Source organism: Phyllostomus hastatus, unplaced genomic scaffold (assembly GCF_019186645.2).
Source record: "Phyllostomus hastatus isolate PE091 unplaced genomic scaffold, TTU_PhHast_1.1 phas_contig_148, whole genome shotgun sequence".
NCBI lineage: Eukaryota > Metazoa > Chordata > Mammalia > Chiroptera > Phyllostomidae > Phyllostomus > Phyllostomus hastatus.
Window position 1 is genome coordinate 22714638 of NW_025333607.1, and position 20807 is coordinate 22735444.

The window sequence follows — 20807 nt, forward strand, 5'->3', positions numbered from 1 at the left end:
AGTTTCTTTTTTCATTAAATTTACTGAGCGTCTGTATATTTCAGAAAGTCAAACGACTGTACTCCACACATGTATTTGTGTTGGTACCAAAGATCAATAAAGAGTTTTCGGATGATAAAACATTTTCACCGGGGTCATAACTGTTTGAAAAGCGTTAGTGCGGCGAGAGCCCTGTGGCCGTGGACGCGTGCCGCCCGAGGCTCCGCACCGACACCCCCGACACCCAGCACCCAGCCTCCAGGTCTACAAGGGCAGGGGATTCAGGCCACGTAGACGGGCCTCACTTTGGAGGCTACTTGTTTGCCCCTCTTCTAGACAATTCAAGAAAAACATATTTCTTCTTTGATTTATGAAAAAAGTGTGAGGTGGCTGACAGTCCTCCTGCCTGTCGTAATGCTTGGCCTTCATTTTGTACCTTCTTCTACAGATAGTGAGTCAAGAGAGGTCACCCCGGTTTTAACCCCGTTTACGACACGGGAGGGCTCTGTTGTGCGCTGCAGGTGAGTTGCTGCCGTACAAGGCGATTTCCTGTGCATCGGACCTTGGGCACTGCGGCCTCTGTGCGCCGAGAGACTCAGCTGTTTGCGTCAACCGTGCGTGACGCCTGGAAAACCAGAGGGCCTTTCTGTCAGGTGCGTGATCACGCCCATAACTCATCTGCTCTGTAGATTCAGTTTTCTCCAGGAGAAAGGAGCCTTTGAACAAGTCACATTTCCCCCGGGTCTCGGTGAAGGGAGGAAGGATGTGGGCCGTGTCCCCCTATTTTTATTCTGCATTCCGCGCCGCCTGTTCCACATTTTACACTTGAGCACGTGGCCCCTTCCCGTGAGGGGAAAATGATCACCCAGAGAAATCTCCCTTTTAAAAGAAGGGCTGAGACTGGAAAAGGGTTTTAAGTCAAGGCCGCTTCAATCTGAAAAGTTTTTTTCCCCCCTTTCTTCTTTTTCTTCAACAGACACACCCTTGAGCACATAATTGACAGGCCCCAGAGGGCCGATCGATATCTGAGGGCCCTAGAAGGTCTGCGACTGGAGACCACCCCAGGGACCTCGGCCCTCCGTTCTCCCCGCCCCCCACATCCACCTGATGCCCCCACAAGCAGGTGAAAGGTAAACCGTGAACAATAATACGTAAAATCACTGTACGCTTCACCCATGGCCACTTTTATCCCCAGATTGTACGGGCTGTCGCCATCGTGTGGATTGAACTCTCCTGAACTTTAGACACCCCTGGCTGCTGGGTGAACATCCCATGTTTTCTGTTTCCCAAAGGGAAGAAGAACCAAAACAACAGACGTGGATGTGCTAGCTCATTGCAACGGTGAGCCCCTCGGCGATCGCTGCAGAGGCCACCCCTGGGAGCAGCCGGAATCAGCCAACTGCCAGATTGCAACTGGCGCTGAGCTTTCTGGAACTCTGCACCCCGCATTCTCTCCCACCAACGGGGGGACCGCAGGGAGTGCGCCCCACTTCCCACAGGCACGATCCCTCCCTCGGGGCGCCGGCAGTTCCTGCCGGGCCGCCCACAGATCTTGTTTGTAGCACAGAGGGCGTCTCCTAGAGGGTTCCGATTCTCGGCGTTTTAGCTGCGGCGAGGACACCAGCCCCTGGGCAGGAGGCCTCCCAGTGGAGCGGGGTTGCTGTGGGGTGCGTGCCGCCTGGGCCGCCGCCGGGACCAGGGAGAGGACGTGGGGCTGTCCTGCCTGATGCTGCCCAGGAGTCAAGAATAGCAACGGAAGAGCTCTGGCTGGGCAGCTCAGCGGGCGGCGGTGCCTTCCCACCAGGCACAGGTTCAATCCCCAGTCGGGCACACACCTGAAGCAACCAACCCATGAAGGCATCAACAAGGGGGACAATGGGTCGATGTTTCCCTGTCCCTTCCTCGCTCTCTAAAATCGATAGATAACAATGTTTTTAAAAAGCCATCCTTCGTAATACCTCAGGTTGTTGGGGTTTTTTTAATAGAAACTTAAGGGAACAAGGAGGGAAAATCGTGCTCCTGTATTTCACTCTCCTCTTTCTGTGCAACACTGGAAACCGAGGCGGCTTTGTGCAGCCCTGGCTGCCATGGAGGCCGGTGAGCCAGGCCACCCCCACTGCCAAAGGCTGACTTCCAGGCAGCGGCTGTTCTTACGTCGATCGCCCTGTTCTTCTCGTAACGCACGACATGGCAGCCACAAAGTCAGCCTCCTTTTAAGTGGTAATATGTTCTTCCCCGTGAGACAAAGAACAGGAAAGTGCCGCACACCCACCGCACGGGCCTCCTCGAGGATCAGAATTACATTAACAATGCTGCAATCTGCATCGCTCCCGGAGCCCGCGCACCTGCATTTACATAACCCTGCAGAGCAAGGAGGCGGCGGCGGGGACGGGGCTAGCTTTCCCTTTTGCACTCCTCGCTGCCAGGGGTTACCGTTCTGACTCCCAATACGTGCTCTTTCAAACACGCGCAGCCTTAGACAGAACCCCGTAACTTGTAAATTTCTTAATGTATCGATTAGGGGAGAGAGGAAGGAAGGGAGAGAGAGATTTGTTCCACTTATTGAGGCATTCGTTGGTGGAGTCTTGTGTGCGCCCTGACCAGGGATCGAACTCCCAACCTCGGTGTGTTGGGACGCTGCTCTAACCAACTGAGCTACGCAGCCAGGGCCCGGGGCGACGTTTAAAGGGGAGGCTTAGTGAAAGTGTTGCTGTGCGCCGAGCTCGCAGGGCCAGGGACTCCGTCTGTAGGAATCCCGGTTCTCTTCCAACTGGGGAGGCCTCCCAGGGGCAGGAGGGCCGGGGCTCTGCCCCGGGACGCTCGGGTGCCGCGAGCCAGGCTCTGACGTCTGTGCTGCTCCCGACAAACTCGCCTTCGCGGGTGCACACTTGCTAGTTAGTTGCTTGGAAACACACCTTTTCCCATCCGGAGGCTGCTAGGTAACGAACGGCCTTGTCAAATGGCCTCCTCGTTGCCTTCGTTTCCTGAACTTCTCTGACTGAATGCCGGGGTGCTGTGTGCGGTTTCTTTCTAAGGTTTCACGTATGTATTTTCAGAGAGAGGGGAAGGGAGGGAGAAAGAGAGGGAGAAAATGTCGATGTGGGGTTGCCTCTCGCATACCCCCCACTGGGGACCTGTCTCACAACCCAGGCATGTGCCCCAACTGGGAATCGAACCGGCGACCCTTTGGTTTGCAGGCTGGCACTCAGTCCACTGAGCCACACCAGCCGGGGCAATTTGTTTATTTTTAAATCATGCTCCCACCGGCCTTGTCTGAACAGTTCCTGTCTGGGGGGCTTAGTCCCCCAGAAACAAGAGCGTCAGGTAGCAGGGGCTGCGTACGTGAGCTGCTGGCACAGCACGGGGCCCCACCGCGAGGGTCCGGGAGCTACCCCCAGGCCCTCGGCCACAGGAGGGGCTGAAAAGTGGGGGCTCTCCATCGCTCAGGCGGCTCAGAGGTGGAGGGGGAGCTCCGAGTGTGAGCCGGAGAGACGTCCGGGCGGCGTTGGGAGAGAAAAGCGAAGGAGAGAGGCACGCGGGCCCTGTGTTCTCGTGGTTGTGCAAGAAGCCCCAGAAGGCCCTCCTGTCCCTCCCCAGGTACGGCAGGTCAGGGAGGAGGGAGGCCTGGGCAGATGCGCACCTGAGCGCCCACTGGCCTCTGAGCCAGGAGGCTGAGAGGGAGGGGGGCAGGGCAGACTGGGGGGGGTGCCAGCAGCAACCTAGAACAGCGTTCACGACGTCATCCCACCAGGAGGTGGGAGACGCGCTGTTCCAGGGAGCGTGTTGCCATAGAGACGGGAAGCCGCACCTGCACGGGGCTGGGTCCGGAGAGTCACATGGACCCGGGAAGCCTGGGTTTGATTCGGGGACCCGGGTGTCCGGGCTGTTCGTCATCCCTGTTATGTTAATATAAAGACCTCAGTAAACCTGAACAAGAAAAGATGTCAGTAGGTTTATTTAAAGTGACTTCGGTGTTCAAATGCCTTTATATCTTAAAAACAAATGTCTGTGCCTCCTGGTGAACAAACCAAAAGAAACGTAAGCGGTTTATGCAGCCGGACAAGCAGTTCTGCCAGGGAAAGCGGGCGGGCTGTGGGCGGGGAGCTGCGGTCCCCGAGCGACCCCTCTTCTGCGTCAGGCCTGGGATTCGGTGGTTTTCTGAAAATCCGATTCTGGAAGGAAGAGGGACCAGGGAGACCCCTGGGAAGGGACGGCGCCCAGAGAGGCTTGGAGAAAGCCCCCCCCCCCAGTCGGGAGGCCACCCAGCCGCCCGGGCACCTGCCCGCCCAGAGCTCAGACCCGGGGAGCCGGCGGTGGGCTTCACGTGGACAGAGGGGCTGACGACCCCGGGGGGTGGCAGGGCTGGCCCCCGAAGGCTCCACCTGTGCCTGTCCAGTCCGGGAGCTCGGCTGGTCTTGTCCAGGGAAGGGGCCGTGTGGGAGACTTGTCATCAGCAGCGGGACGTCAGACCTTTCTCGGCACCGGGGCGGGGGAGGGAGGCAGGTGGCAGATGCGGCCATCAGAAGCAGGGCAGCCGGGCGGGCAGGAGGTCCTCCCCAGGGCGAGAGCCCCAGCGGAGGAAGTGGCTGGTGGGCAGGGTTCCGGGGCGTGCAGGGGCGCAGCCTCCTGGCTGCGGGTGCTGAGTGGCCAGGGCCGGGAAGCGTGAGCTCCAGGTGACCCTTAGGTGTCTGGCCCCGGGGTGGGGTGGGGCACCACGTCCCGAGACACAGGATGAAATGGAAGAAATGCATGTTTGTTGGGGGGAAGATAACACAGGTAGTGTTTTGTGTACGTCGAACAGGAGTGTGTCCAGGGAGCCACCGGACACTGAAATGCAGGCCGGGGGAAGGCCCTCAGCGACAGAGAGGATCTGTCTGGGAGTGGCCAGGACACAGGTGACCCAGGGAAGGTGACCCTGGAGGGAGCACACAGAGCACACAGAGGGGATGGTGGCCTTGGACGGGGTAGCAGGAAATGGCACCTCTGCCCGAGACAGGAGCAGAGAGAGAAGAACCCGGGGAAGAGACGGCAGGGAGGTTAACAGAGGGCGTTTCCATGGAAACCAGAGGAAGAGTCTCAGGGAGGAACAAATGATCAGCAACCAGCACAGACTCTAAAAGCAGGTGGCCAGGCTCCCAGGCCCGCCCCGCCCCGCACGAGCCGTGGGAGCCGCCCAGCTCTCCGGGCCTCCCGCCCGCCCGGACAGTGCCCGGACCGTGCCCGGACAGCGCCGGACAGCGTGAGGGCACCTGCCTCGCCCACTGCTCCAGGCGGGCGTTAGATGAGTTCGTGTTCGTAAGGCGCTCACTCGGCACGGTGCCTGGCAGGCCATCGTGGCTGGGTGACTCCCGTCCGTCGCCACCCTGAGGCCCAGGCCGCAAGGGCCTGGGAATGCCGTGGGTTCGGGGCTGACTAGCTCCTCCCGTGTACCCCCGAGCTGCCCCCCCACGCCGACACAGTTGTGAACAGAGCATTTCCCCGGGTGTCCCCCGAGGGTGTGGGTGCCATCCTCACGCCCGCGCCCCAGACGAGATCAAGGAGGAGCACAGGCAAGTTCTGCAGGATGCGGGGCCTCGGGGTGCCCGAAGCAGGGTCCGCCCGAGCTGGGCCGGCTCTGGAGGGCGCCCCCGTAACCTCCTCCGGATCCCAGGGTGTCCGGGTGGCCCTGTGACCTCCGCACCGGAGGCTCTGGGGGCCTGGTGGGGGCGACGCCCTCCCTGCGGCGGGCTGAGCTGGGATGGGAGCTAGTTAACAGAGAGGAAGACGGAGGGCGATCCCACGGAGAACCGGACGGTCAACATCCAAGCCAGGGACTTGTGGCGGATTCGCCTTCTCCGGGCGGCAGGGCGAGGGATGCCGAGGACGGGCCGGAGAGCACGTTCTTGGGGCAGGCCTGTCCCCAGCATGTTCCCCCCGCGCCTTTGCAAGGAGCCAGGCACAGCCCCTTCGGGATTCAGGTCTCTCGAGAATGCCTGCGGGTAGATGTTTCCTATCATCCTGACTTAAATGTCAGACCCGCATGCGGCGGAATCTCGTTCTATCACAAAAGTCGCAGACAATGCCGTGTACCCTCAATCAAACGCAAGACTGCCAGAGGCTGCCGATGAGAGACCAGGAATGCTTGATAAATGCAAAAAAAAAAAAACCGGAAAAATCTAAAGAGTCTGCCCTTTCTAGAGCTGGTTCTGAACCAGCAGGTCCCAGGAACCTGCACTGTGACCCACAGCTGCCCCTGCACCCCCCTGGCGCTGATAAAGTTCAGGCACTGACCCCAGCCCCCTGCAAACCCGTTCTGTGACCGCAGGCAGGCAAATTGCACAACCGTGGGCCTCTGCTTCCTCACTGCAAACAGAGATAATAATAGTACCCACCTCGGGGCAAATGAGCTAAATTTTTAGCACAACACCTGGCTCAAAGCAAGTGTTCTGCACGTATTTGTCATGTAAAATAAACAAATCACTGTCCCGAGGGGCAGCCGGCAAACAGGAGTCTGTAAATTTAGGGAGGTCGGAGTTCGCCTTCCTGGGAAGAGAAATGCATTCCAGCTTGCATCGATTTTCAGGGGGTAGCCAAAAGGCGGTGGGGAGCCAATCAGTGAGGAGGAATTTCAGGACAGAATTCAGAGTGCCAGCAACACATTGTCCCCTGCGGCTTCCCTCCGGCTGAGACGATCGGCCAGCAAGGACAGACAGGCAGGCAGCACCCTGCGGCGGCCACTGTGTCACAGGTCTGCGCTGCAGGACTGCGGCCTTTGGTTTGCAGATATGACGTGAACCAGGACCCCTCCCGTCTGTCTCCCGTGCAGATGACGCACCAGCTCCAGCCACACACACAAGGGAGGAGCCGGGCCGGCGGGGTCCTGGGGTCGGCTCCGCAGTGACAACATAGCTGAGCAATTAGGTCTCGGGACAGCAAGGAGAGGGATGAACAAAGGGTCCCCTGTCTGCTTCTTGCTCACGGTCCCAGGACCGCTGTTCTCTGCCGGGGAGAGTGGCAGCCAGCAGCCCCCACCCCCCCACCCCACCCCTGCCGCCCCCATTCTCACGGTCCCTGTCAACAAGGGGTGAGGGACCAGTTTTCTCGCTCCACTCTCGAGATGGGATTCGGGCCCCAGGTGCGTCCCCGGGCCTTCCGTGGGCAGTCTCGGTGGGCGCAGGAGTGGGCCGTTGTGAGCGGCTGGGACTGGCCGGCCAGTGGACCCTTTGGCCAGCCCTGTGGTCAGAGCAGCAGATCAGGAAAGAAGGTGACCACCCTGCCAGAGCAGGGACAGGGACGGCAGGAGTCGGGGGCGGGGGAGGACGTTGGCTCCCCCACTGAGTGTTCGCCGCAGACTCCATGTCCGCCCCTCGGGACTCAGAGCCCGGGGGAGCCACGTGGGCGAGTTCAAGGGCAAGAAAGGAGGAGGAGAGGCTTGCGGAGGTGGACTCCGGTGCTAAGAAACAAACAAAAACCCCACAGAGTTGAGTACGACAGGCTCCCTGGAGGCCTGGGACCCTGCCTCTGAAAGAGGAGTGACCGGCCGGCCTGAGGGACGGGGAGCAGAGGCCGGGGAAAGTCCCGAGTGGCGGGGCGGGTGCGCGGTGACGGCTCGCTGGCGCGACCCAGGGCCAGGCGGACGTCTGCTGGAAACTTGTTACAAGGAAGAGTTTTTAATCCTGAAGGAAACTGCTTAAGACACGTCCGTGAAGAAAAGCAGGCTGCACAAAGTCTGCTCTCAGTGACGTGAAAAAAAGTGCGTTTGGATGTGAAACAGGAAATGCGCCGAAGTATCGGTGATTCCCTTCAAGCAGCAGGGTTGTGGGTCATCTTCGTCTTTCTTACAATGCTACGTATTTTTCACGTTTTCTGTTTCTTTGACTGTGAGGAAACGTTTTCTGAAAATGGACTTTGAAAGATTTTGAGCAGCACGGAACAAAAAGTTTCCCAAACTGTTAAAGGACCAAAAGCTACAACGAAGTCATGTCATAATATAACCACTGCATTAAAATACACAGAGAAAAAAATGGACCGACATACACCGAGAATGTTTACATGTGCGGTAACATCTGAGAAAGTGTCTCTTGCTGAAGTTTTTCATCTTTCCCGCCTGTTTCTCCAGCGGGTTTGTGAACTCTCCCTCCAGACAACATCACAAGGGCCCCCTCAGATGGAAATAAGATTGTTTTAGTTGTGTTTCTCAAAAAGGAGGAGCAGGAAGGAAGGAGGGAGGAAGGAGGAGGAGGAGGCGGCCCGGCCACAGAGCAGCCTGCCGGTGCCCGAGGCCGGAGCAGCGCCTGCCGCTGTCTCAGGAGGCTTATCACTCAGAGGCCGCCCGGACTTCCACATTCCCTTCGAGGACGGCACGGCACCTTTCTCGGAAAGCGGTTTTGAAAGACCACTTCCCCATTTTAGCAGAAAAGAGCAACCTGCCAGCTCCCCGGCGCTTCCCGGAAGATCGGGGCAACCGCGTCGTCCCACACGTGAGCCCCGAGGCGTCTGGGCGGCCCGCGCGGGGCAGACTAGGGCCTGGGGAGCACGGGGGCGTCGGGCCACTCCTCCGTCCGGGGTGGCACCCCGGGGTGTCCGTGGTGGGTTCGGAGACTGCAGTAGAGGCTGCAGCAGCCTCTCTGGGGGGTTTGGGGACACCGTTCCAGGCCGACGAGTCCCCTGAGCCACCGCCGAGGCCGGCCGGCAAACTCGGAAACCGGCGGAGGCAGGAAGACGCTGGTGCGTGGCGCCGAGGCGTCTGTCTGTGTGTCTGTCCCACTGGAGCCGACCACGGTTCTCAGGACGCGGAGCGTCCACGCTTCTCAGCTGCGTCAGAGGCCGAGGTGCAAAGTGGACCCACCCACGTGCCTCGCAGGCTGACCTCGGCCACGACCCTGACCCAGGCTGCCGGGCTGGGGCCCCCTGCGGGGGCAGGGCTGCTTCCGCGGCCTGGCCGGTCAACCTTGACACCAACTGCGCTAAGTGTTGCTGTGGTATATACACACACCCCTCCCCCCCCCCAAAAAAAATCCCTTTTTGGAACAAAGTAAGTTTTTTACATCAACAGCGAGATGGCCCAGCGCCGAGGTGTTTGGAAATCCCCCCGAAGTCACATCCCAGGCCCTGCGCTTGCAGGAGCCCCGGGCAAGTTCCTCTTTCCCGGCCTTGACCTTGGATGGGTTCCTGGGTGAGCACTCGCGTTGGAACTCGGTATCTGTGAGCTGTGTTCCCGGGGCACGAACTCACGTCGTCCTCAGCTCATCCCAGTGTCCAGACGAAGAAAGGAAGCGACTCATCCAGTGTCAGCACACGAGGCAGCCGAGTGCAGGCAGGGTTTGGACTCCGGCCACCGGGGTTGGGGGGAGGGGGCCCACTGCAGGCCCCTCCCCACCGCACAGGCCAGTGGCTGGTTCACGTCGGCCCTCTGTGTCTTCCGTTCCGCCCACTTCGTGGGGTAGCACGCAGACTCATTGGAGGACTTCTTTCTTCTAGAAGGGGCGTGTGAGCACTCACCCCCGAGGCGGGTCTCAAGCCCTCTGACCATCTCTCAAAGGCGGGGCCCGCCAACCCGCGCTTTCTGCTAAACAGCTTGAATTTTTCACTCAGCCCGTCATCGGACTTGAACTCCTCGGAGAAGACGCAGCAGCTTTTGAGCACAGCGGCCCCGCTCCAGCTGGCCTCCTGTTTCGTCCCCCCGGCCCCCGAGGGGTCGAAGATAAGGGGGCCCCTCCACCACTCGGCCAGGCTCCCTGTTCCCGACTCCATGTACAGTCACGGAATGGCCCCCCAGTCCTGAGCTGATAGTCACTGCCTTTCACCGCCTGCAGCGTGGTCCCAAACGCTCGAGTTGGAGGCGGAGAACGGTCACTCCTGATGGGTGTGAAGTCAGGCTCCTTGTGGGGGCCTGGCTCTCTGAGCTTATGGGTGAACGGCCGTTACTCTGGGACGGGAGAGCCCCGAGCCGGCCCCTCCGCCTGCGGTCGGGGCGGCCTCTCTCCCTGGGGGCTGAGTCCAGAAGCAGCTGATCCCTCCCTTCAGCGGCCGGGACCCGGGTCCCCCGCACGCCTGCTGTTGCAAGGCCAGCTTCCGCTTGCCCTCAGGTCTCTCAGCCTCAGGGTCACCTGGGCGGCGGAGGGGCCTCTCCTGACCGACCTCCCGAGGACACGCCCACGTCACAGCCACAGCCCTCCAGCCCCGCGTTCGGCGAGACCCCCGCTCACCCCCTTGTCAGCTCCTCCCGCACCCGTAGTGCTAGAAGGTCTGATGGTCAGTGATGTTTGCCCACCTCCCCTTAGCCCCGGGAGGAATCCCCGGTCAGCCGGCCCCCGCTCGAGTCTCCCGGTCTAGGACGGAGCAGGCACGCGGGAAGTCTCGGTTACAGGAGGGAAAGCCTCGCAGGAGGGGGCGCCGGGCCGGGCGCCAGGAGAGTAGGGAGTCGTGTGTCCCAGCAGCGAACCGGCAGTGACGCCAAGGGCATCGGTGTTCCTGTCGGAGACCGGACACTGGCGGGTCACAAAGGGCCCCGGCGGCCAGGGTGGGCTCGCCCCTCCTGAGGAGCTGTAGCCCTAGGGTTAGAGTCAGGGCCCTGAGCCGGACAGTGCCCCAATCTCTGTTGTCTAAACTGGGCGTCAAATCCTTCCTGGCCACTCCTTCCGGGATAGAGGCTTTTGTCTTCGACGGGGACAAAGTGACAGGTCGGCAGCACAACTGGGACCTGTCCCTGTCCCTGCAGACGGGGACGGTGCCGACAGTTAGGCATGTCAGAGCCAGAAAAGGACTGCCATGCCACCCCCCGTGCCTGTGCCTGCCCGGCCTGCCCATTTCACAGATGAGAAAACCGCTCCCACGCGTGTGGAAGCAGGATCGCCGTGGCTTCGACTCACATCTCCCTGCTGACCGGTGGGGGGGGGGGCCATCGGCTCTTCCTTCACCAGCTCTTGGCCGTTTCTGTGTTTTCTTTGGAGAAATGTCCGTTCTGACCCTGTGCCCGTTATTTCAGCCGGCCTGTTCGTCTTTCTCGTTACTGCGTCGTGAAACGTCTCTGTACGCTCTAGAAAGAAGTCCTTCTATCTGCAAGTGCTTCCTTCCGTTCCGTGGGCTGTCGTTTCACTCTCTGCCATGTTCTCTGAAGCACAAGAGACTCCGTGTTGATGAAGTCCGTGTGTTTGTCGGTGGCCGTGCTCTTGCTGCGCTGGCGAAGGAGCCACTATCAGGTCCAAGGCCACAAAGGGTTACGCTCACAGTCGGGAGTGCTCTACTGCGGGGTCTCCCCTGTAGGCCTTCGACCGCGTTGCACTCATTTCGGTATACGGCATGCAGTGGGGGACCCACTGCACTCTTTCGCCTGTGGCTAACCGAGAATCGTTTCACCCAGGGACGTGCTGGCTTTACCGTAAACAGCCCTATGAAGTGCAGCTTTGCATTTTCTGAAGGGATGTGGTTGGTGACGGTGTCCACGGCGTCACACAGACAGAGCACCCTTTCTGAAGACCCGCACGAGAGACCCTGCTCAGGCCGTGGTGCGGGGGCGTGTCTGTCGTCTGGGCGTGCCGGGCTCGCCGGGGTGGCACGCTGCTCTCCCGGGCAGGGGCCAGAGGGGCGTGCCAGGCGGGGCCCTGGCCGCCTTCACCTTCTCCGGCCACCGCCCGCCCGTCCCCGGGGCCTCCGCTGTCCCGTCGGCACTCTGCGGTGCCCCAGGTGTCCCAGCCCGGAGCTGCCACAGAGCAGTTGTTGAAACCAGATGAGGCAGAAATACGTAAACAAAGACCTCCCCCCAGACTGGTACCCTGAGTCTTTTGCACCCCAACGTTTGAGAAACGTCACTTGAAGGTGATGGAGTCTGGGAGTGGTGACATTTTAAGTGACACTGATGCTGGTCTGAACGATTTGCATGCGTAAAAAAAAAAAGGAAGGAAGGAAGGAAGGAAGGACATGTAAGGGCCCCAAAAAACATCAAGCAGCCATCTCCAAAGACACACTGCGTCTTCTGCAAAAATTCGCCTAGGGTTAGTTTCGTGGGGAAATGAACACAATCGAGTTAAAAGCCTACGAGCTTGAAGATCCAGGTGAGATAGCCTCTATCGGTTACAAATTCCATGCGTTCTGTTGGCTCATGATCAGGGACAGCTACACTGCAAGAGACACGACCCAAAAACGATAACACTCACGAGCAAAGGCTGGTCCGAGTGCCCCCCCCCCCGCCCACGCAGAGCACTAGGACAGTGGGTTTGCTTTGACAGGGGGGTGAGGAGGTCCCTTTGGCAGCAGGTCCCTGGTTCCGGTCCCGAGCGAGGGCCTGCCGGCCGGTCCCAAGTGTGAAATTGAAGAGAAATACCAGGCAGGGGGCCAAAGTTTGAAAGATTGGACCAAAAGTCCTTCTTTTTCCTTTGACTCAGGACAGTGAAACTTAATTATCTCATCTGCATTTGAAGACGTATTTTTGGCATACTTTCACAGTACTCGTAAATAACACTTTTTTTTTTTTTACTGGAAAAACCCCAAAACAATCATATAGAAACCAAACCTTGTCATCTTTATTCTTTCCTTATGTCAGCGTGGGTCATTCATATTTTGAAAGCTGCTTCAGCAAAATCCCCTGGTTTCGATTTTATTAAGATAACTGTTTCATTCATTTTTTTTTTCTGATAAAATCCTTCTAAGCCAAAAACTTGACTCAGTCCCTGCTGCGCAGCCGGAGAAGCCCAGGCCCCGGGCTGCAGGGTGGGGGGCACGCACCTCAGAATGCAGACTTCCACGCCACACCTGAAACGCCCGGCTTCCAGGCCGACCTGGGGCCCTCTGAGGCCACCAGCTGGGGCGTGAAATCAGGCGAAGGGACGATGGAAATCGAATTTCCCATGCAGGAAAGACACACATTCTTAAATTCCGCTGGATTAAAACGGAAACTCGTAAGTAGGGATGTTGTGTGTGTATGACCCAGCCTGCCTCCGTTGTGTCAGCCATTCGAAACCCCGTTCTCTCGCCGGGCTGGGGCGGCTCTGCGGACCCTGTGTGCACCAGAGGGGACCCCGCAGGATTCGGGTTGAGACGTTCATGCTCGGTCACTAGCTGTTTAGCAACCGGCAGGGCCTGTGTTTGCTAGTTCAGCTCCACCCACGGTCCCTGATGTGTCCTTCGGAGCATCGAGAACTAGGCCCAAGTCTTGAAGCTCCGAGAACTCCCCATCCACTGGGAGAAGTTTTCACCCAGTTTCTACACGACCCCAGTCCCTATTTCTCTGGTGACAAGACCCAGCCCTCATCTCAGGAGCTCCCCTGCCCACTTCCTAAGCCCCCGGCTGGCCATCCAGCCTGCAGCCTGCAGCCTGAGCTCCGCCCCAGGCCCCCTGCCCCCCATTCTCACCTAGTTCTCAGGAATGCGGCCTTCCTGGCTCTCTGCCACCCCCTTTGTCTGCAGGAACGCCCGCCTCCCCCCTCTCGCCCCGGGACCCCTGCCGACGGGACTGAACCTCGCTCAGGGGTCCCCCGCTCAACAAAACCTCAGCAGAAACAGAACCCTCCCCGAGGTGGACGAGGTGGACATCTCCCTCCGGCCTTCCTCCTCCCCTCCTCCCTACGGTCAGGCCTCTCACACACGCCTGTTCCGTCCCTGCACCTCCCTCCCTCCCGCCGGCTCCGCACCGTGCCTGAAACAGCCCCCCACCCCGCCCCTGCTGAAAACGGCCTCCTCCACTTCCTGGGCCCATCCGAGGCCCTGTTGCCCTTGACCTTGACATCTCCTCCTTGGCTTAGGAGGAGATGTCTAGGAGACCTAGGACACCAAGGTCTCCTTTTGTGCTCTCCCGCCCCCGGGGATGGCGATGATGCCAGAGCACAGCCCACCAGGGCACTGGGGCACCCGCCACGGTGGTGACAGGTGGTCACTATTCACCCCACACTTCACCCTCTGGTGACCCCCACCCTGAGAGCCAGGCCCCAGGCTGCGCTTGCCTCGGGTCTCCACCCAGATCAGCGGTTGTTTTCATTTCAAGAACTGTTCCGGCCCCGGCTGGTGTGGCTCAGTGGATTGAGCACCGGCCTGCAAACCAAAGGGTCCCCGGTTCGATCCCCAGTCAGGGCACAGGCCTGGGTTGCAGGCCAGGTCCCCAGCAGGGGGTGTGCAAAGGCAACCGCACACTGATGCTTCTCTCCCGCTCTCTCCCTCCCTTCCCCTCTCCCTAACAATAAATAAATAAAACCTTAAACAGAATAAAGAACTGTTCCAGGGGCCCCAGGGATGTGCCCAGAAGATGGGGCAGAGAAGAGACAGGTTTGGAGGCTGGGAGTCGGGTCTGGAGTCTCCCTCCCACCTCTCCGTCCCTCCCGCTCTCCACGCTCCGCTGAGAGGGCCCCCGCCTGCCTGCCTGCTCACTGGAGGAAAGGGAAAGGCTGCGACCTGGCTGGACTGCAGGACACGGGGAGGAACGTGGCAGTACGTGAGCCCCCGAGAGGGTCTGTGACCCGAGAGCCACGGGCCCACACGCTCTCCGCACGGACACGTCTGCGTGCCGCTGAAGCTGCCAGAGCAGCCTGTCACCGCCGGCGTTTCCTGGGACGTGAGCGGCTCAGACCAGAGTCCGTGGAACAGCAGACGAGGGCACTTTTCCCGCGGGAAGAGACAGGACGATGATGGCGGGAACCCCGGAACCGTTGCAGCTGGGGTGGAAATCCTGCCCGTCTTGCGGCTCCTCCTGGACCCCTTCTCCCGCCCCCGCACCCCGAACTCCAGGGGCGAGACGTCCCCCAGTCCCCAGGACGACGCTCCTCTCCCAGGGAGCCCCTCCGGGGCGTCTCGGCCGGGACCGGAGTCTAACGCTGCCCCCCGCTTTCTCCCCAGCCCCGGCCACCGGCTCTTGCTTCGGGCACCAGAGTCCCCTGCCCACTCAGCGTCTCAAATGCACTCCGGTCCTTTTCCAGGTCGCTGCCCCTCAGGAAACCCCAGCACCGCGCCCCCCGCCACCCCCAGTTCCACGCGGCGGGAAGTCCCTCCCGGCCTGGCAACCTCACAGTCTAAACGTACGTCTGTCTGTCTGTCTGCCCGGCCGCCCGACCCGGCCACCGCAGCAGCGCCCCCACCCCCCACCCCCGGGCCTTCCCGGGCCCACCGGAGCCTGTCTTCAGCGCGTGCCCCTCGAGCAATGGGACCGGCCCTTACAGAACTCGGGGGGCGGCGCTCATCACTCCACGCTCCCCGGCGACCCTCAGACGGGAGGGGCACGTGCTGGGGTCAGGGCCGGGGTCCTAACCCCCAGGACCCCCCACACGGCGGCCTCTCTCCCGCTGAATCACGGCTCCCTGTTACCGCTAACACACTTATCGAAGTCTATTTCTCCATCGTACAGTCGAAGGAAGATAAATGTGCTTAGAAAATGGGAAAACGGCGGCCTCAGACGGGAAGGCGCTGGGCACATGTTATCGGTCCTGCTCTGCGCCGGCTCTGCCCTCCCCTGTCCCCGGGAGGAAAGGCCCACGGCTCCGGGTGGGGGACGCTGCCCCGCCGCCAGGAGGAGGCTGGGCGGGCGGGCGGCCACCTGTCTCCCTCGCTCTCCCTCGCTCTCCCTCCCCCAGAAGCTGAGAGAATCTCAAAGACAAAGGCGACTTGCTGTTAACAACTTAGAGCGTAATAAGGAACGACAGAGGAAGAGCCGTCATACAAGCCGCACCTTAGACTTGTGAGTAAGACACAAGGTGGCGGGTCACCAGGGGCAGCCGAGAAGACCTCACAGGACGGGCAGCCTTTCCGCGGGACCCTGACGGACTGGCCAGCTCTGACAGACGGCCGGGAGGGCGCTCCAGGCACCAGGAACTGAATAACGCCCGTGGGAAAATCAGTGTAGCTCACGCCCCTGTTGACGCTGCTGTTCTCCCCTGCGGTCCGCTGCTCTTTCTCCGAGGGGCTGATCTAAGGCTGCGCTTCGGGGCCGGCTACTCGTATCTCCAGAAGCGTCCCCTCCCCAGCCGGACTCCGTCACTGCCGCCGAGCTGCCGCCCGAGGCCCGAGTCCCCGTCAGTCAGACTCGGGGAGATGAAGGTCCGCGGAGAACCTAAGTGTGTGCACGCCCCCCCAGTTAGAAAACGCAGACACTCCGATCGCCCGCACTGAGGGGCGCACAGTCGCGGGGGCGAAGGTTCTAGAGCGGTGACGGGGTGGGGGGGAGCTTGGCGAGCAGCGGTGTCCAGCCTGGCGCCCACGCCTTCTCCCTTTGGAAACCACGCCAGCCGCTGGTCGCGCGGCCGGGTCTGCCGGCGCCCGGCTGTGGTGGGTGGTCGGTGAACTTCGGCACCACGTGGCTTCCACAGCCGCTTCGCAAGAAAAGCTGTCCCTGCGCCGCACGAGAGGGACCTGACCCCTCAGTTCTGTGTGCGCTTCGTACATCCGGCACGCAGACCGTGTGCACCCCTCTGCGGTTCACCCCTCTGCGGTTCACCCCTCTGCGGTTCACGCAGGGCTTCTCCATGTGACGCTCCTCTGGCCCTTCCCGCCCTCCAGAGGGGCCCACAGGGCGCACGCCGCTCGTCACGCCCACTCTGCAGGAGGGACCACCAGGCTTCGGCCTGCTCAGGAGGCGTGTCTGAGGCTGCAGAGCTGAACCCGGGCTGGGATCTCGGTCTGCCCTCGGTCCGCCTGGCCCGGGTTCACGCGGCTCCGGGGATCACGCGGCTCCCGGGGGTCCTGGTCCGGGTTCACACGGCTCCGGGGGTCATGCGGCTCCCGGGGGTCCTGCCTGACGGGGCCTGTGTCGGCCGTGTTGATGTGGCTCGGTCTGCGCGGCCGCCGAGCGTCGCCATCTGCCTGCGTCTGTCTGTCTGTCTACCCGTCGGTCAGGAGAGGACCGTACGCAAACAGCAAGTAGAAAAGCGGTTGGGTTTAGTTTTCAAATGTCAAATCAAAAACTTCCTGTAGACAACTCTAACGAGAAAGCGGTGACTGAAGCCTCATACGACGGCAGTGTCCACGAACCCGTCACGGAAGAGGCAGAAGACAGCTCCGGCCGAGCACCTGAGCAGGCCAGAGAAGCGCCTCCACCGGCGGTCTCCGCCGGAACTGGGTCAAGGACGGACCTCTCCGCATAAAGGACGTGCGGCGCTAATTGCACTCACGACACAAAAGGTTCCCGGGTTCCCGCGGCCGGCGGACTGGGCCTCCGTCTCCCGTGTCGTAGATCAGAGTAACCACCGGACCGCACGCCCGCTCCGGGCAGCGCGCGGCAGCCGCGGAACATCCACTCTGGGGTTTTAGGGTCCCCGCAGTGCCCGCCACGATTTGTTTATGATGCAGAGATGATCGACTCTGTCAGCTACTAATAAATGGTAAATAAAAAAGTAACCCGTGATATTAAAGTACTACATTAGCTACATCGTGATGAAATTACAGCAACACCGCCAGCCATAAACCTTTATGGAACCTTCTCAACCATGCAGTGCGCCTCCTAACTATACTATTATGTAGAGCGCAAATATTTCTCTGCAAGTCGCGGGCAATACATCAGCGCAGCGTTTACTGCCGGAGCCAGATTGAGAGTAAATGCATCTTGGGCTGCTATGAATAAAAGCTCTAGCTTCTCATTACTTCATGACAAGACACAGAAATTCACTTTACTTTTCATTTAAGCTTTTCGGCTGCCGTTTATAGATGTGTGCCTTCACGCTTTTATCCCCTTCCTGCCTCAGCCGCACGTAATAAATGATTATAAATTTTCACATTTGACCACCTCTCTGCTGGTCTCATGCTTAATGCACAGAGTTGGGGGGCTGCAGGTAAAATTTCACAAACACTTTTATTTATGATGTTGTCCTTGGCAACGGAAATTTCAATGCACTGAAATGAAAAGTATGATTAAAGGGATACAGTGTCCTCACAAGGATAGTGGAGGGCAGCCTTCTATTTCCCACCGAAAATATATAATACTTTTCTGACATCAATTTCATAGAGAATAGACATGGGTTAGTCATGGGAAAAAAAAAGGCACAAACATGTTTCTAACTTCTTGAATTTTCACTCATCATGATACGAGAAATGTCTCATCCGCTTTGAAGAGCTTATGATTTGAAAAATATTTCAGCTCTATTACAATGCACAGCAAGGGGGGAGAGGCATCATTTGGAAGGAAGGAATTCATTTTCTGGAAAACAGCGACAGTGGAGAAGGCCTGATTGTTTTCTTCCTGCGTTAATTGTTTGGATAATTGCTTTTATCACTTTAAATCTCTACGTGGTGACAAAGAGGCAGTCCAGAAAAACCGGAAGAGCCAGAAAGATTCCTCAATCCACAGAACTTCCTGTGTGGTTCCTCGACCAGGACGGCCCCGGGCTGTCTGCTGATTAGACCAGTTAAGACGTTAAGTGTGCCTGCAGCCCGAGGCTGTGACTCGCCCTTTCCCTGCCCTTCAAGGCAGAAGAACAGTGAATGGTTGGTGGAGGTCCCCCCGGGGCGGCCACTCCCCAAATAAAAACCTGCTGCTGGAACCACAGGGCCCCAAGCCAGGTGGGATTCACCTTGTCCCTAGAGTGTGTCACCCGGAGCGGGGGCAGGGTGTGGGGGGGTGGGGACTTCAAGGAGCGCTGGAACCAGTGCGTCCTCCCTCAGGGGCCCAGAACATCTTGATCCTCAGTCTCTGGACACAGGACGAGGTGGCACCTGGAAACTGCATGTCACTCGGCTCCCTGTCTACGGAAACTGGACGCTGACCCGGAGTGGCTGTGGACTGAGGCCCGCCTCTGGGCCTTGCAAACCGGGTCATCTTGAGGTTACGCCCCGTCCTTCTCGCCCTGGCACGGGTTCGAGAGCCTGTACCAACAAGACTTCCACGCTGAGCCCAGCACTGCGCCGCGCCCGGGACCGAGGGAAGACCCCCCGATAGCCAACAGCGCCAGGCCTTGCTGCTGCCGTCTTCCCAGGACGATGAGACCGGCACGTAAGCAACTCCGATTCCCAGTCAGCGGACGACGAGAGCCTCAGGAGCAGAGTGGCCCTGGGCCTTGAGGCCCCGCCAGGTCCGAGGGGCCGGGTTACCACCTCGGGGAGTCGCAGGGAGGCGGGCTGGGGGTCGGGCCGCAGTCAGCCACGTGGACAGACCCGAGTGCTGCCTCCTGAGGACTCAGAACCCAGGACCCTGCCACGGCCGCGGTGCCCGGAGCAGACAGAAGAGGGGGAAGCGGGAGAGGGGACGGCAGGGCAGGCGCACAGCGAGTGGCCACGGCACCCGCGCCCGACGATGCCAAGTGCGTGGCTTGCGCGGGAGTGAAAACAAGGGGGCTGTTGCACTGGGGCGCAGGAGGCTCGCTACCTGACCCAAGTTCACCGTCGCCCCGTTGCCAGGAGAGCGGGCCCCCCAGACTCGGGCCAGCGAGCGTGGCGTCTGCGGAGCGTGGCGTCCACCTCAACGGCCTTCTTCCGAAACCGTGCCTCCAAATTCCTGCTGACACCTTCCTCTTGCTCCCCGGCCGTGGCAGGACCCTGAACAACACATTACGTCTCATGTCAGCTACAGGAATAACACCACAAATTATAACCCAAACAAAATTACTGCGTAATTATCATTTACACGTCCGCTCGAATCCTCCTCAGGGTCCCCGCTGCGCTGGCCGGCCCGCGGGAGCCAGACGGCTCAACGCGCGGTGCGCGGGGGGCTCCTTGAAGTCCGGCTGCCCGCCCGGGTGGGGTGGGCGGTCCTCTCCGCACCCTCCTCTCCGCGCGAGCACTTCTCCCTCCACCGGCTCCCCCACCCCTTCCCTCCGACGCAAACAGACACGGTAAACATGTGGAGTCAATTACGGGGAACGCAGCACAAAGGTTAGAGGAGTAAGAACAGAGCCCACACTTTCTTTTAACTTGTTAATGTCTCTGACCCTTCGGGACAGAAACCACTTTAATCAACACTATGTACACTTCACTGCGGCCGTCCCGTGTAACAGCCAGTAAACCGTGTTTGGCTATCAATTACGCACATCAAGTTGATATGCTGCAGGCCCGGGGGTCATTTTCAAGTGCAATTAAATCTGAGGGGGCTTCGGGGGACCCTCCCGGGCAGCGAGACTTCCTCTCCCCGCCCCTCCCCGCCCCTCCCCGCCCGTCTGAAGCTGCAGGAGAAATGAGGAAGTTTAATTGAACCTATCCGAGATCTCGGCGGCCACCCCAGGAGCTGTCAAGCCCTGCACATAGAGGAGTGGGGGTCACATCGGCGGCCACCTCCCCGGTCCCTGCTCTGTTCTCGCAGATCACGTGACATAGCCACACACGCCCACGCACACAGACACAAACCGAACACGTCTGTGAAGAGCTGAGTCTTGGCCTGCTTGGGGTCCCGATGGGCACCGCAGCCTCCCCTGAGTCTCCGCTGGCCACTCGCCCCTCTGGAGCAGCCGCGGGCTGTGGGCCAGCACAGCCTCCCGTCCCAGCGTGACCGCGCACCACGCAGGGGTCACGGGCTGGGGGCCCCGCCCCCGCTCACACCCCCTGAGTCCCCGCACGGGATGTGCGGTCGAGCACGGTCGGGGGAGACTCCCCGCTGAGCGGTCTCGCACTGGCGTGGCTTCGGGCCGCACCCGGCAGCCCGGGGCCTGCGCGGCAGACCCGCCCAGACGGGGGAAAGGGCCTCGCGTCCAGCGGCGGGCGAGCGAGCGGGCAGGTGTCATGCGTGTGTTCTGTGCACACCCAGGGCCCCGGCTAGGGCTCCGAAACAGGCAGTCGGCTTCTGTTACTCACCTTCGTGTGGTTCTCCCTTCCCTTCCCTCTGCCTAGCCTCCTGCTCTCAGACGGGAGCGCCCAGCCACTGGGTTTCAAAGCAGACTTTACTTTTTTGTTTATTTTTTTAAAGATTTTACTTATTTATTTTCAGAGAAAAGGGGGAAGAAAGAGAGGGA

The 20807-nt window shown here is 60.1% G+C and overlaps 1 long non-coding RNA gene across 1 annotated transcript; it reads left to right on the forward strand.

The window, feature by feature from the left end:
* The first annotated feature begins 440 nt into the window (after positions 1-440).
* Positions 441-2242, forward strand: LOC123804610. Its single transcript, XR_006783180.1, has 3 exons — positions 441-632; positions 956-1109; positions 1272-2242. It is a non-coding gene; the product is annotated as an uncharacterized LOC123804610 (long non-coding RNA).
* The last annotated feature ends 18565 nt before the right edge of the window (positions 2243-20807 follow it).